Source organism: Panicum virgatum, chromosome 8N, assembly GCF_016808335.1.
Source record: "Panicum virgatum strain AP13 chromosome 8N, P.virgatum_v5, whole genome shotgun sequence".
NCBI lineage: Eukaryota > Viridiplantae > Streptophyta > Magnoliopsida > Poales > Poaceae > Panicum > Panicum virgatum.
In genome coordinates, this window is record NC_053152.1 from 24,899,359 (window position 1) to 24,911,042 (window position 11,684).

The window sequence follows — 11,684 nt, forward strand, 5'->3', positions numbered from 1 at the left end:
GCAATGGCGTCCTCAAGCATGGCATCGAATCCTCTTCTCGGCGTGCAGGTCACGGAGAAGCTCACCCGCCAAAACCATGCCATGTGGTCAGCCCAGGTTCTTGCGACCTTATGAGGCGCAAGGTTGGAGCGTTATGTCAACAGCAAGGCCATCGCTCCATCTGAAGAAATTGAAGAAAAGAAGGCTGACGGCAAGACCGTCGCGGTGTCGAACCGGGTTGCCTATGAGGAGTGGTTCGCTGCGGACCAACAGGTGCTTGGTTTCCTCCTCGCATCCCTATCTAGGGACATCCTAGCGCAAGTCGCCATCTCGAAGACCACTGCCGAAGCATGGAAGACAATCAGCGACATGTTTGCCTCCCACACGCGTGCACGTACAACCAACGTACGCCTTGCTCTCGCGACGACGAAGAAGGAGAACATGACTGTAGATCAGTTCTACGGCAAGATGAAAGAGCTAGCAGATGAGATGGCCGCTTCAGGAAAGCCTCTTGATGATGAAGAGTTGGTGATGTACATCTGCAATGGGCTTGATCTCGAGTACAATCCTTTAGTCTCTGCCCTTGTAACTAGAGTTGAACCTATTACTCCTGCTGAATTGTTCTCACAGTTATTAAGCTTTGAGACTAGATTAGAATTGCAGCTCGGCACTGGATCTTCATCGGCCAACACAGCAGGAAGAGGTGGCCGAGGTGGGAAGCAGCAGATGCGTGGTTCTGGTCGCGGGAACCAGCAGATGCGAGGGCGATCAAATTTTGGTCACGGCTCTGGAAGACGTGAGCGTGGCCAACAGCAGCAATCACGTCCCAATCAGCAGAACCAGCAGCGCAGGAACTTCCCAACCGGCCCTACTGCGATCCATGATAGCAATGGGCGCCCCATCTGTCAAGTGTGCTTCAAGACAGGACATACGATGCTTGAATGTTGGCACCGTTTTGATGAGAATTATGTTCCAGAGGAACGACATGTTGCTGCTGCTATGAGCCTCTACTCCATGGATCAAAATTGGTACATGGACTCTGGTGCTACCGACAATATCACAAGTGATCTTGAAAAGCTCGCCGTTCGTGACAAGTATCATGGAGGTGACCAAATTCATACGGCAAGCGGTGCAGGTATGGAAATTAAACATATTGGTCATTCATTAGTTCACACCCCGACTCGTAATTTGCATCTAAACAATATTCTTCATGTTCCAAAGGCTGCAAAAAATCTTGTTTCAGTTCATCGTCTCACCAAAGATAATTCTGTTTTTCTTGAATTTCACCCTGATTATTTTTTGATCAAGGATCAGGCCACGAAGAACACCATCCTTAAGGGGCCATGTCGTAGGGGTCTCTATCCCCTTCCTCCATCCACTTTAAAGCAAGCCTTTGGAGCCGTCAAACCATCCTTTGAGAGGTGGCACAGTCGTTTGGGTCATGCATCCGCCCCTATTATTTCTAAAGTTATTAGAATGAATAATCTCCCCTGTTTAGATGAGTCAAATAAAGAGTCTGTGTGTGATGCTTGTCAAAAGGCAAAGAGTCATCAGCTACCGTATCCCAAGTCGCATAGTGTTTCAAGTAAACCTTTGGAACTTGTTTTCTCTGATGTTTGGGGTCCTCCACCTAATTCGATTGGAAGAAATAGATATTATGTTAGTTTCATCGATGATTACAGCAAATATGTGTGGAATTATCTTATTAAGCACAAATCTGAGGTTTTTCAGAAATTCAATGAATTTCAAAATCTAGTCGAGAGGCTCTTTAATCGAAAAATTGTTGCAATGCAAACAGACTGGGGGATGAATATCAGAAACTTCACTCCTTTTTTGAGCGAGTTGGAATCTCTCATCTTGTGTCGTGTCCTCATGCTCATCAACAAAACAGGGCTGCGGAACGAAAACATAGACATATTGTTGAAGTTGGGTTAGCTCTTCTTGCTCATGCATCTATTCCTCTTAAATATTGGGAAGATGCTTTCGTTGCTGCCACATATCTTATCAATCGGACACCCAGTCGAGTCATTAATTATGAAACACCTCTTGAACGGTTGTTCCAACAAAAACCAGACTATTCATCTCTCAGAGTCTTTGCTTGTGCTTGTTGGCCTAATCTTCATCCATATAATACCCACAAGTTTCAGTTCCGCTCCAAACAGTGTGTGTTTCTTGGTTATAGCCCTTTGAACAAAGGTTTCAAGTGCTTAGATCCTTCCATAGGACGGGTCTATATATCTCGGGATGTTACTTTTGATGAGAATGTTTTTCCTTTCTCTCAACTTCATCCGAATGCAGGAGCTAGACTTCGTCAAGAAATATCTCTCCTTCCTCCTAATCTCTAGCCACTACCATATGATCAAGGGTGAGAACTAATGAGTGATCATATGTTTAATTCTAATAATTCATGTGAAGAATTGTGTGCAGGAGACGGCGGTGAATTCCATGCAGATTCGGTTGCAGACGCCGAAACCGCGTTGCCTGCGTCTCCTCCGACCAGTGCTCCTACCACCTCGTCACCTAGGGAGACAACCTCGCCCATCGTACAGCTGACAGGATCCCTGTCGGACTCAGCGCCTGGCTTCCCTGCGTCGGTTTCGCCCACGAGAACAGGTGCTGATCCTACTGCTGATCTGCATGGGCAAGCGTCAGAATCTTCTGTGCCTGAGGAAGCTGCATCCCCAGCTGCGGCGACAAATGCACCTGAGATATCAAGACCCATGACACGGTTACAGGCCGGCATTCGCAAACCAAAGGTGTATACTGACGGCACTATTCGATATGGGTTTTTTACATCATCAGGGGAACCACAAAATATAAATGAAGCTTTAGGAGATAAGAATTGGAAAAATGCTATGGATTTAGAATACTCTGCTTTGATGGAAAATAAAACTTGGCATCTTGTACCTCCAAGAAGAGGCACTAATATTATTGACTGCAAATGGGTTTACAAAATAAAAAGAAAAGCAGATGGAAGTTTGGATAGATATAAGGCTCGTCTTGTTGCTAAAGGTTTCAAGCAAAGGTATGGCATAGACTATGAAGACACTTTTAGTCCTGTGGTCAAGGCATCAACAATTCGAGTTATTCTTTCTGTTGCTATGTCAAGAGGTTGGAGTCTTCGTCAATTAGATGTACAAAATGCCTTTTTACATGGTCTACTAGAAGAAGAAGTTTATATGAAACAGCCACCTGGATATGAGGACAAGTCTGTGCCAGGTTATGTGTGCAGACTCGACAAGGCTTTGTATGGACTTAAACAAGCGCCAAGAGTGTGGTATTCGAGGTTAAGCATGAAGCTACAAGACTTGGGTTTCAAATCGTCAAAGGCAGATACATCTCTATTCTTTTATAATAAAGGTAACATCAGTATATATGTGCTTATTTATGTTGATGATATAATTGTAGCCAGTTCGACACCTAGTGCAACTTCAGCATTGCTTAGTGATCTCAATAAAGAGTTTGCTCTAAAAGATCTAGGCGACCTGCACTACTTTCTTGGAATTGAAGTAAATAAGGTGTCTGATGGTCTGATCTTGACACAAGAAAAATATGCCTCGGATGTATTAACAAGAGTTGGAATGAGTGATTGCAAGCCAGTTACTACTCCTATGTCCACCTCAGAAAAACTGTCGGTTCATGAGGGAGATTTACTTGGTCCGAATGATGCTACTCAATACAGAAGTGTGGTTGGTGCGCTACAATATTTGACCTCAACAAGACCTGATATTTCATTCTCTGTTAATAAAGTATGCCAGTTCTTACATGCACCTACCATAGTTCATTGGGCTGCTGTCAAAAGAATTTTGTGATATGTAAAGCATACAACAAAAATCGGGCTCAAGATTGGTAAAACGACATCTCTCACGGTGAGTGGTTTCAGTGATGCAGATTGGGCTGGAAGTCTTGATGACAGGCGATCTACAGGAGGTTTTGCAATATTTCTGGGATCGAATCTTGTCTCTTGGAATGCAAGAAAACAAGCAACTGTGTCAAGATCTAGCACAGAAGCATAGTACAAAGCATTGGCAAATGCAACTGCAGAAATCATGTGGATTCAAACTTTATTGTTAGAAATTGGAATTCAAGCACCAAGAAAAGCGAAGCTATGGTGTGACAACATGGGAGCCAAATATCTTTCGGCAAATCCAGAGTTCCATGCACGTACAAAACATATTGAAGTTGATTATCATTTTGTGCGTGAAAGAGTTGCAAGAAGATTACTTGACATAGAACATGTTTCGACAAGGGATCAGGTGGCAGATGGTTTTACAAAACCACTAGCGGCGCGGCAATTGGAATTATTCAAAGGCAATCTTAATCTGGAGAAGATTTAGATTGAGGGGGAGTGTTAAACAAATTGTAACTAACCAAATATTGTTGTATCTAAATATAGAAGAGATATGGCTGGTTAGGAAACATAGGATGTTATTAGAGATAGAACAGTTGTAACCGTGTAAATCTTCCTTTCCTAGATAGTTTCCAACCAGCCAACTCTCCTATATATTGTATACATGCGCTTGTTATGCGCCACCATTGATTATTAACACGAATTCGTCACGATCTCCAAAAGGAGGCCGACGTTCCACCCAAAGCTCCACGACGCCTCTGATTTCTACATACAGGAGCGCCTGACGCGCAGGCGGGGAGTCCGCTCTGTCGGCCTGTTCGCGTGAAAACGGGGAAGGAAACAGGGAGCAGGGGCAACATGGACATTTTTGTTGATAGGTCCCACCTGTCAGGATTTTTCTCATGTTATCTTCTAACAGCATATGGACGGAAGGACACAGAGGTAAAAAAAAGTTAGCGTTAGGACATACAGGTGCGAGTGAAATTTTTAGGGGTATGGAGGTCAAGAGCAATTTTCATAAAGATATACAGGTTAAAGACTCAGATTTAATGGTAGAGAAACTCTGACAAGTTGGACCTACCAATGAAAATTACCATTTTACCCCTACTCTTTCATCACTAGTTGTTTCTTCCTTTCTTTTCTCTCCCGCGTGTGCACAGGACACCTCTCCAACTTTAACAGTCCGACACCTCCCCCAACCTAACAGATGTGCACCGCCGGCCGGCCGCCGCCGCCGGCCGCTGGGACGCTGCGCCAGCGCCACAGAGCGCGCGCCCGGGGCCTGCGCGCCTAGGAGCTGCTCCCCCGCTCGGCTGTGCCGCCCGGGGCCTGCGCGGAGGAGTGGCGAAGCTATGTTCAAGCACTGGTGTCAGATGACACCGACGACTTCCAGCGAAGGCGTACCAAATTTCACCGTACAAGACCCCGGTGAAAAGTACGTCTGACCCCGGCAGCCTGTCCAGCATCTGTAGTTTTGGCCCATCATTTAGCAGTCCATCAAACAAATCGGCAAGTCATCAGGCACATTCAGTCGTTTACTCGTTCAGGCTAATAAGCCCACCCTGAATCCGAAGGCCCATTTTCTATTGCCCACGAGTCTACACAACAGAAACTAGAAGTCCAAACATCATCGTCTCGACCCTCGACGCCTCCGACGCTAGAGCTCCCATCGCAACCACACCTAGGGCACCGAGCGGCGGCGATCGCCGATCGACAGGAAAGATCGCACTCATTTGCACTGGCGCCGGCGCCCGGAACCCTCGCTGGACGCTGGCCGCCGTGATCCGCGATGTGCTCATTGCTCACTTGCTCTCAGCTCTCTGAAGTCCAAACTCTGAATTTGGAGATCGACAGGACATTCTCTATGTCAGGTATGTATGGCTGCTTGCACATGACCACATCAATATCTATGTACATCAATATTTAATCAATTAATCATGTGACTACTTGGATAGGCAATCAAAGCAAATTGGATCGGTTCTGGAAAAGGAAATCACCTCCGCCCAATGATAATAATGAGAATAATGAAAGGGATATTTCAAGAACAAAAGAGACGGCACTGCATCAAATACAAATCATACTAGTCATCGCTCTTCACAGATATCACGGCAAGAGGTAAATTTTGATGAGCTTCCATATGATCCAGCCGATAGAAGGAGAATTTCAGATTACATAGGTGACCAGCTACAAAATGATGTAAGGAGAAAGTATTTGACAAGAGGTCCTTGTAAGCCACCACCAGGTTTTAAGTTTCCAGTAACAATGATTGCCGGGTTTCCACGCCGGTGTCAACATGAATGGTTCAATAAGTATGGTTGGCTAGAGTACAGTGAGAAGATGAATAAGTGTTTTTGTTTATATTGCTACTTGTTCAGAGATTGCAACAAGGGTCAAGGTGGGAATGATGCATTTGTAATAGATGGATGGGATGGGTATAACAAATCTGATAGGCTTAGAGATCATGTAGGCAGCAAATGTAATAGTTTTCATAACACGGCTGTGAAAATATGTGACAATTTATTGAAGCCCGGCCAGTCAATTGGTGAAGCCATAAACAAGCAGAGTAATATCACGAAAGAGAACCATTTGATTCGATTGAATGCATCCATTAAAGCTGTCCCATACTTGTTGCATCAAGGCTTAGCTTTTTGTGGCCACGATGAAACAGAGGAATCTACAAATAAGGGAAACTTTCGAGAGTTAGTACAACTTTTGGCTGAGGAAAATGACAAAGTAAAGAAAGTAGTTGGAAGTAACACTCCCAAAAATAATAAGATGATTGCTCCAGAACTTCAAAGGGACATTGTGAATTGTTTTGCTGAGGTAATAGAGAATTTCAGCATACTATTTTGTTTGCAATTTCTGATCTCTCATTTATATAAAGAAACTAATGGTTAGCCATATTTTTGCAGATCATTGTCAAATCTATCATTGAAGAAATAGGTGGGGATGTGTTTTGCCTATTAGTAGATGAGTCAGCTGATGTTTCTGGCAAGGAACAAATAGCAGTTATCTTACGGTATGTTGACAAATTTAGGGTACTAAAGGAGAGACTTATTGCTGTTGTTCATGTGCAAGAGACATCAGGTTCATGTCTGAAATCGAACATTGATAATTTATTTGCTAAGTATGGCTTGAGCATAAAAGAAATTAGAGGATAAGGTTATGATGGGGCCAGCAACATGAGAGGTGAGTTCAATGGATTAAGAGCTTTAATCGTGAAAGAAAACAACTCAGCCCATTATATACATTGCTTTGCTCATCAGCTACAGTTGGTCATTGTAGCAGTGGCTAAAAAGAACGACGATGCTAGTGATTTCTTTGACATGATATCCCTTTTGCTTACTGTGGCTGGAGCTTCTTGCAAACGTAAATATATGGTTCGAGAAAAGCAACAAGAGAGAGTTAGAAAAGCCATTGGAAGTGGACAGCTACATAGTGGAACTGGGTTGAATCAAGAGCAATCCCTTCAAAGAGCAGGAGACACACGTTGGGGTTCTCATTATAAAACACTCAAGAACCTAAGCAATCTGTTTCCAGAAATTATTGAAGTGCTCCAATATGTCGAAAAGGAAGGTCCAAATGATGCAAAGAGACGGCAAGCTCGTGGTCTTCTAGACTACCTTAAGGATTTTGACTTTGTGTTCCACTTGCATTTAATGATGCTTATTTTAGGACATGCAAATTGTTTGTCACTGTCCTTGCAGCGAAAAGATAAAGGTATTTTGGAGGCCATGTTGGAGGTGAAGTTAACCAAGCAGAAATTTCAGCAAATTAGAGATGATGGTTGTGATTCTTTGTTGCAGGATGTCCAGTCATTTTGTGAAAAACATGGCATTCCCAAGTTGGATATGGATGAGGAATATATTGATCGTCATAGGCCAAGAAAGAAGACCAACTGAACCAACTATCAGCATTACAAATATGATTGCTTCAATCCAATTATTGACTTGCAACTTGCAGACTTCAATGATCGTTTCAAAGAGGCAAACTCTCAATTGCTCACTCATATTGCTGCTTTCAATCCCAAGAATTCTTTTGAGGCTTTCAAATTTGAGAGTTTAATGGAGCTGGCTAAGTCATATCCTGATGATTTTGATTCAACACAACTAAGGGATCTTGGTCGTGAGCTTAATATTTATATTGACAATGTGAAAGCTGATGAAAGATTTGCCAACTTGAACACTATTTTTGAGCTTGCTAAGTTGATGGTGGGTACAAACAAAGCATCTGGGTTTTCCTTTGGTGTATTGACTTCTCAAGGTAGTACTAGTTCTTCCAGTTGCAACTGCATCAGTTGAGATGTGCTTTTCAGCGATGAAAATTGTGAAGACAATACTACGGAATCGTATTGGAGATGGATTCTTGAATGATTGTATGGTATGTTTCGTGGAACAAGAATTTCTAGCCACAATTCCAATTGATGATGTGATCACTCGATTTCACAAGATGGAGGACCGTAACCGCAGAGGGAACTTATAGGAGGTAACTAATATTGTGAAAACTTATTTGTTATTATTTACCAGTCGCTGTAGTGCTATTTTATATTTTTTGATGTTATGTACGTTACTGTATCATTGCAACCGTAAAGTAAAGTTAGTACTATTATGGGTTTGTCCCGACCCCAGTGACAAAAAATCCTGGCTTCGCCCCTGGCGGAGGGGGCACGCGTCCTGCAGCTGCTGCCTGCTGCTGCACGCGTTCCGTTTGCTTGCTGCTGCACGCGTTCCGTTTGCTTAGTGAATTGAATGGGCAGTCGGATTCCACTGTCAATTTGTTTGTGAAGAAGTGTGAAAGCTAATTAGGCACGAGAATAGACAGTGCCAACACGGTATCAAATTAGTGTATATAATAATTTAATGCACTTGTTGTGATGAAGACTAGTCAACTTATGAATTTTAGTATTGCTGAAATGAACAGGTACATATTGCTGTTATTTATTGGTCTAATTGCTAAATGAAATATGGTGTGTGGCTCCATGTTGTAGTTCTTGTAAATTCTATTTATTTATTTATTTACATTGCTCTACTGCTGTTATATTTCAAATTTTAAAAATTGCTCAATATGAGGATAAGCTCACCTCTCTCACGAATGCTAGGGCCCTCCTAATACGCGCGCGCCAGGAGCCAAAGTAGCAAACGATTTCCGACAAGACATATATTTCCTTTTTTAGTCAACTGAACATATACGACGTAAGTGGAGTATGAGTCATTTCCTTTATTCCTTTTCCGCCTTTCCACACACTGACCACGACATGTGCATTTTCTTTCCGCGCCCAGCGTGGTTCGACCGTGACCAACCCACCGTGCCTATCCAAATCATATACATAATTTAGATACATAATAAATTTATAAATAAAAATATACACAAAATTTTTAATAAAAATTATTTATACAACAAAGTTATGTAAAAATAATAATACTGAACATATTTGTATAGCAAGCTTATATACATAACTTTTATAGAAACAAAATGTATAATAAACTTTGTTGAGAATAACAAATAAAATTGGAGAAAAAGTTGTGCAAATGCAACACTAAAAAAATTGTAGATATAACTTATGCTGAAAAGATGTAAAACTTGAGCAAAAAAAAAGGTTAGAAAAGTTTTTGTAATAGACAAAGTTATCTAAGTTATATTTATAACTTTTTTAGGACAATAAATTTTTCAGATTAATATAATATCAAAAAGAGAAAAAAAGAAAATGGATAAAAGTAGAAGAAAAAAAGTAGGCCTCACCACGTGACCTGACGGCCAGTGTCGCGCCTCTGCGGATACGCCCTCCCCTGCAGAATGAAAAATCGTTGGTGGAGCCCACCCACGTGAAGGCTGGTCGCGAATCGAGCGCCAGAACGCACGCGGAATTGGATTTCCGCTAGCTAATCCGCGCGCGCGCCAGCAGGCCTCCCGACGCGCGATCTCCAGCAGCCCGCTAGGCCGCTACCTTCTTTTTTTTGAAAGTTTTTTTTTCCACCGCAACTTTCTATATTTAGACAGTGATAACTTGTAAATATAATTTTATACATAACTTTTTGCATATAACTTTTGAGAGGATAAATTCTCATCATAATTTTTACGCTACATATAACTTTCATTTATAACTCTTTCCTAACAACTTTTTAACGAATAACTTTTTGGTACAACTTTTACGATACATAAGATTTGGATGCATATATTTTTAAAAAACTTATAGTGATAATTTTTTAATACAACTTCTATGGAGGTATTATCAAGAAGACTTATCGAGGAATCTTTTACATACAAGTTTAGTATACAACTTCTAAGCACATCCTCTGATATATTTTTTTAGTTCAATTTTCATAAAATAATTGTCAAGAGAACTTCTCTAGAGAAAAACATAATAGAAGGTAAAGGAAAAACGTGAAAAGTAACAAAAATGATAACAGTTGCCTCTACGGAATGTAAAGGAAAAAAAAAGGAGAAACCAAAATACCTGGGACGTTGTGCGGGTGGGTCGTGGGCGCGGACTGGCAGACAGCTGCATCTTTGGCTGTAACGTCGGGACTCGGCACGTCGCGCGCCAGCAAGCGCTCTAGCGCGCGATCGCTGTACTGGATTCTCGCGAATGCTACTCGGACTCTCCTTGTGCTCGCTGCCTTTTTTTTAATTTCTAAAGTTTTTATATTTTCATTATATTTGAAATTAAAAACAAAAAAACTACACGAGCGGACTGCACCCTTCCAGCACCTCCAACTGTTTAAATAGTTACAAGGGTATATAAGTTAACATCAAGTTTATAAAAGGGTATACAGGTCAAAAAACTCATAAGGGAAACACCTCCTTCACATAAGGGAAAAATTGACTTTTTCCAACTCCGTTAGTGCTCATTTCGTCCAGAAGGATACACAGGTAATCAAAACTAAACGCGAAGGTATAGAGGTGCGAATTCATTTTTCAGATGTATGGAGGTCAAGAGCACTTACACATAAATAAGAGTATGTAGGTAAACGCCACGACGTGCGCGGCCTGCTCCGGCTGAGTGCCGAGCGGCTTTTTTATTTTTATATTTTTTAAAAACATTTTTTACATAAATATATTTTCGATTTCACATTTTACAGTTTGTACCCCTACTGCCCGGCAGGGGGGCGGCAGAGACCTACATGTAAACAAATATAAATTGTTTTTACGCGGAGGCCCCTGGTAGGAGCCTGCCGCCCCCCTGCCGGGCGGCAGGCACCTCCCAGAGAATCACAAGTTGCCGACGGCCCAAGAGCTGCAGGGAAGACTGTACTGCAAATGGCACCACTTGTTCACTCATTCCACGGGTGAGTGCAAGGAGCTACGTCGTCAGATACAATCGGCTATCGAGCAAGGCCGATTAATCCTGGCTCAACACACGATGAAGGTTGACACCAAGCCCGTCCCGCAAACTAACGTGGTGGAGCTGTCAGCTTTCGGATTCGAGGGCCAGGACTTGGGAGTCCAGATCAACATGGTGGGACCCATGCGCCGCCATGATAAGCAGAGGAGAGAGGCCGTTTCTGGCAAACGGCAGCAGGATGAACGTGAGCTGGAACAGCGACATGTAACTGAAGAGCAAGTGCGTCACATCCGCAACCAGCTTCCAGCTTCTAATCGGCTTCTGGAAAAATACCAGTACCAGTACCAATTGCGACGCTGATATGAATCGGAAGAAGACGAGTATGAGCACCGCTCAGGAAGGACATTGGGGAGACGCCAGGCTATACGCGACCACTGGCATTGCCCGTTCTTCAGGTACTGTTGGAATTCCGGCATGAGCCGATTGCCTACTATAGATGATTGCTTGGAGTGTAGGCCTCGAGGACACCAGCAGGACAAGACATCAGTGTTCCGGCGCTTGGGGCCCGGAACA

At 42.7% G+C, this 11,684-nt stretch overlaps 1 non-coding gene and 1 pseudogene across 1 annotated transcript; both read left to right on the top strand.

Annotated features, from left to right (window-relative positions):
• The first annotated feature begins 486 nt into the window (after positions 1 to 486).
• Positions 487 to 625, top strand: LOC120687100. The gene has a single exon (XR_005680597.1). It is a non-coding gene; the product is annotated as a small nucleolar RNA Z247 (small nucleolar RNA).
• Positions 626 to 5,618: 4,993 nt separating this feature from the next.
• On the top strand, positions 5,619 to 8,364 carry LOC120684910 (annotated as a pseudogene).
• Positions 8,365 to 11,684: the final 3,320 nt, after the last annotated feature.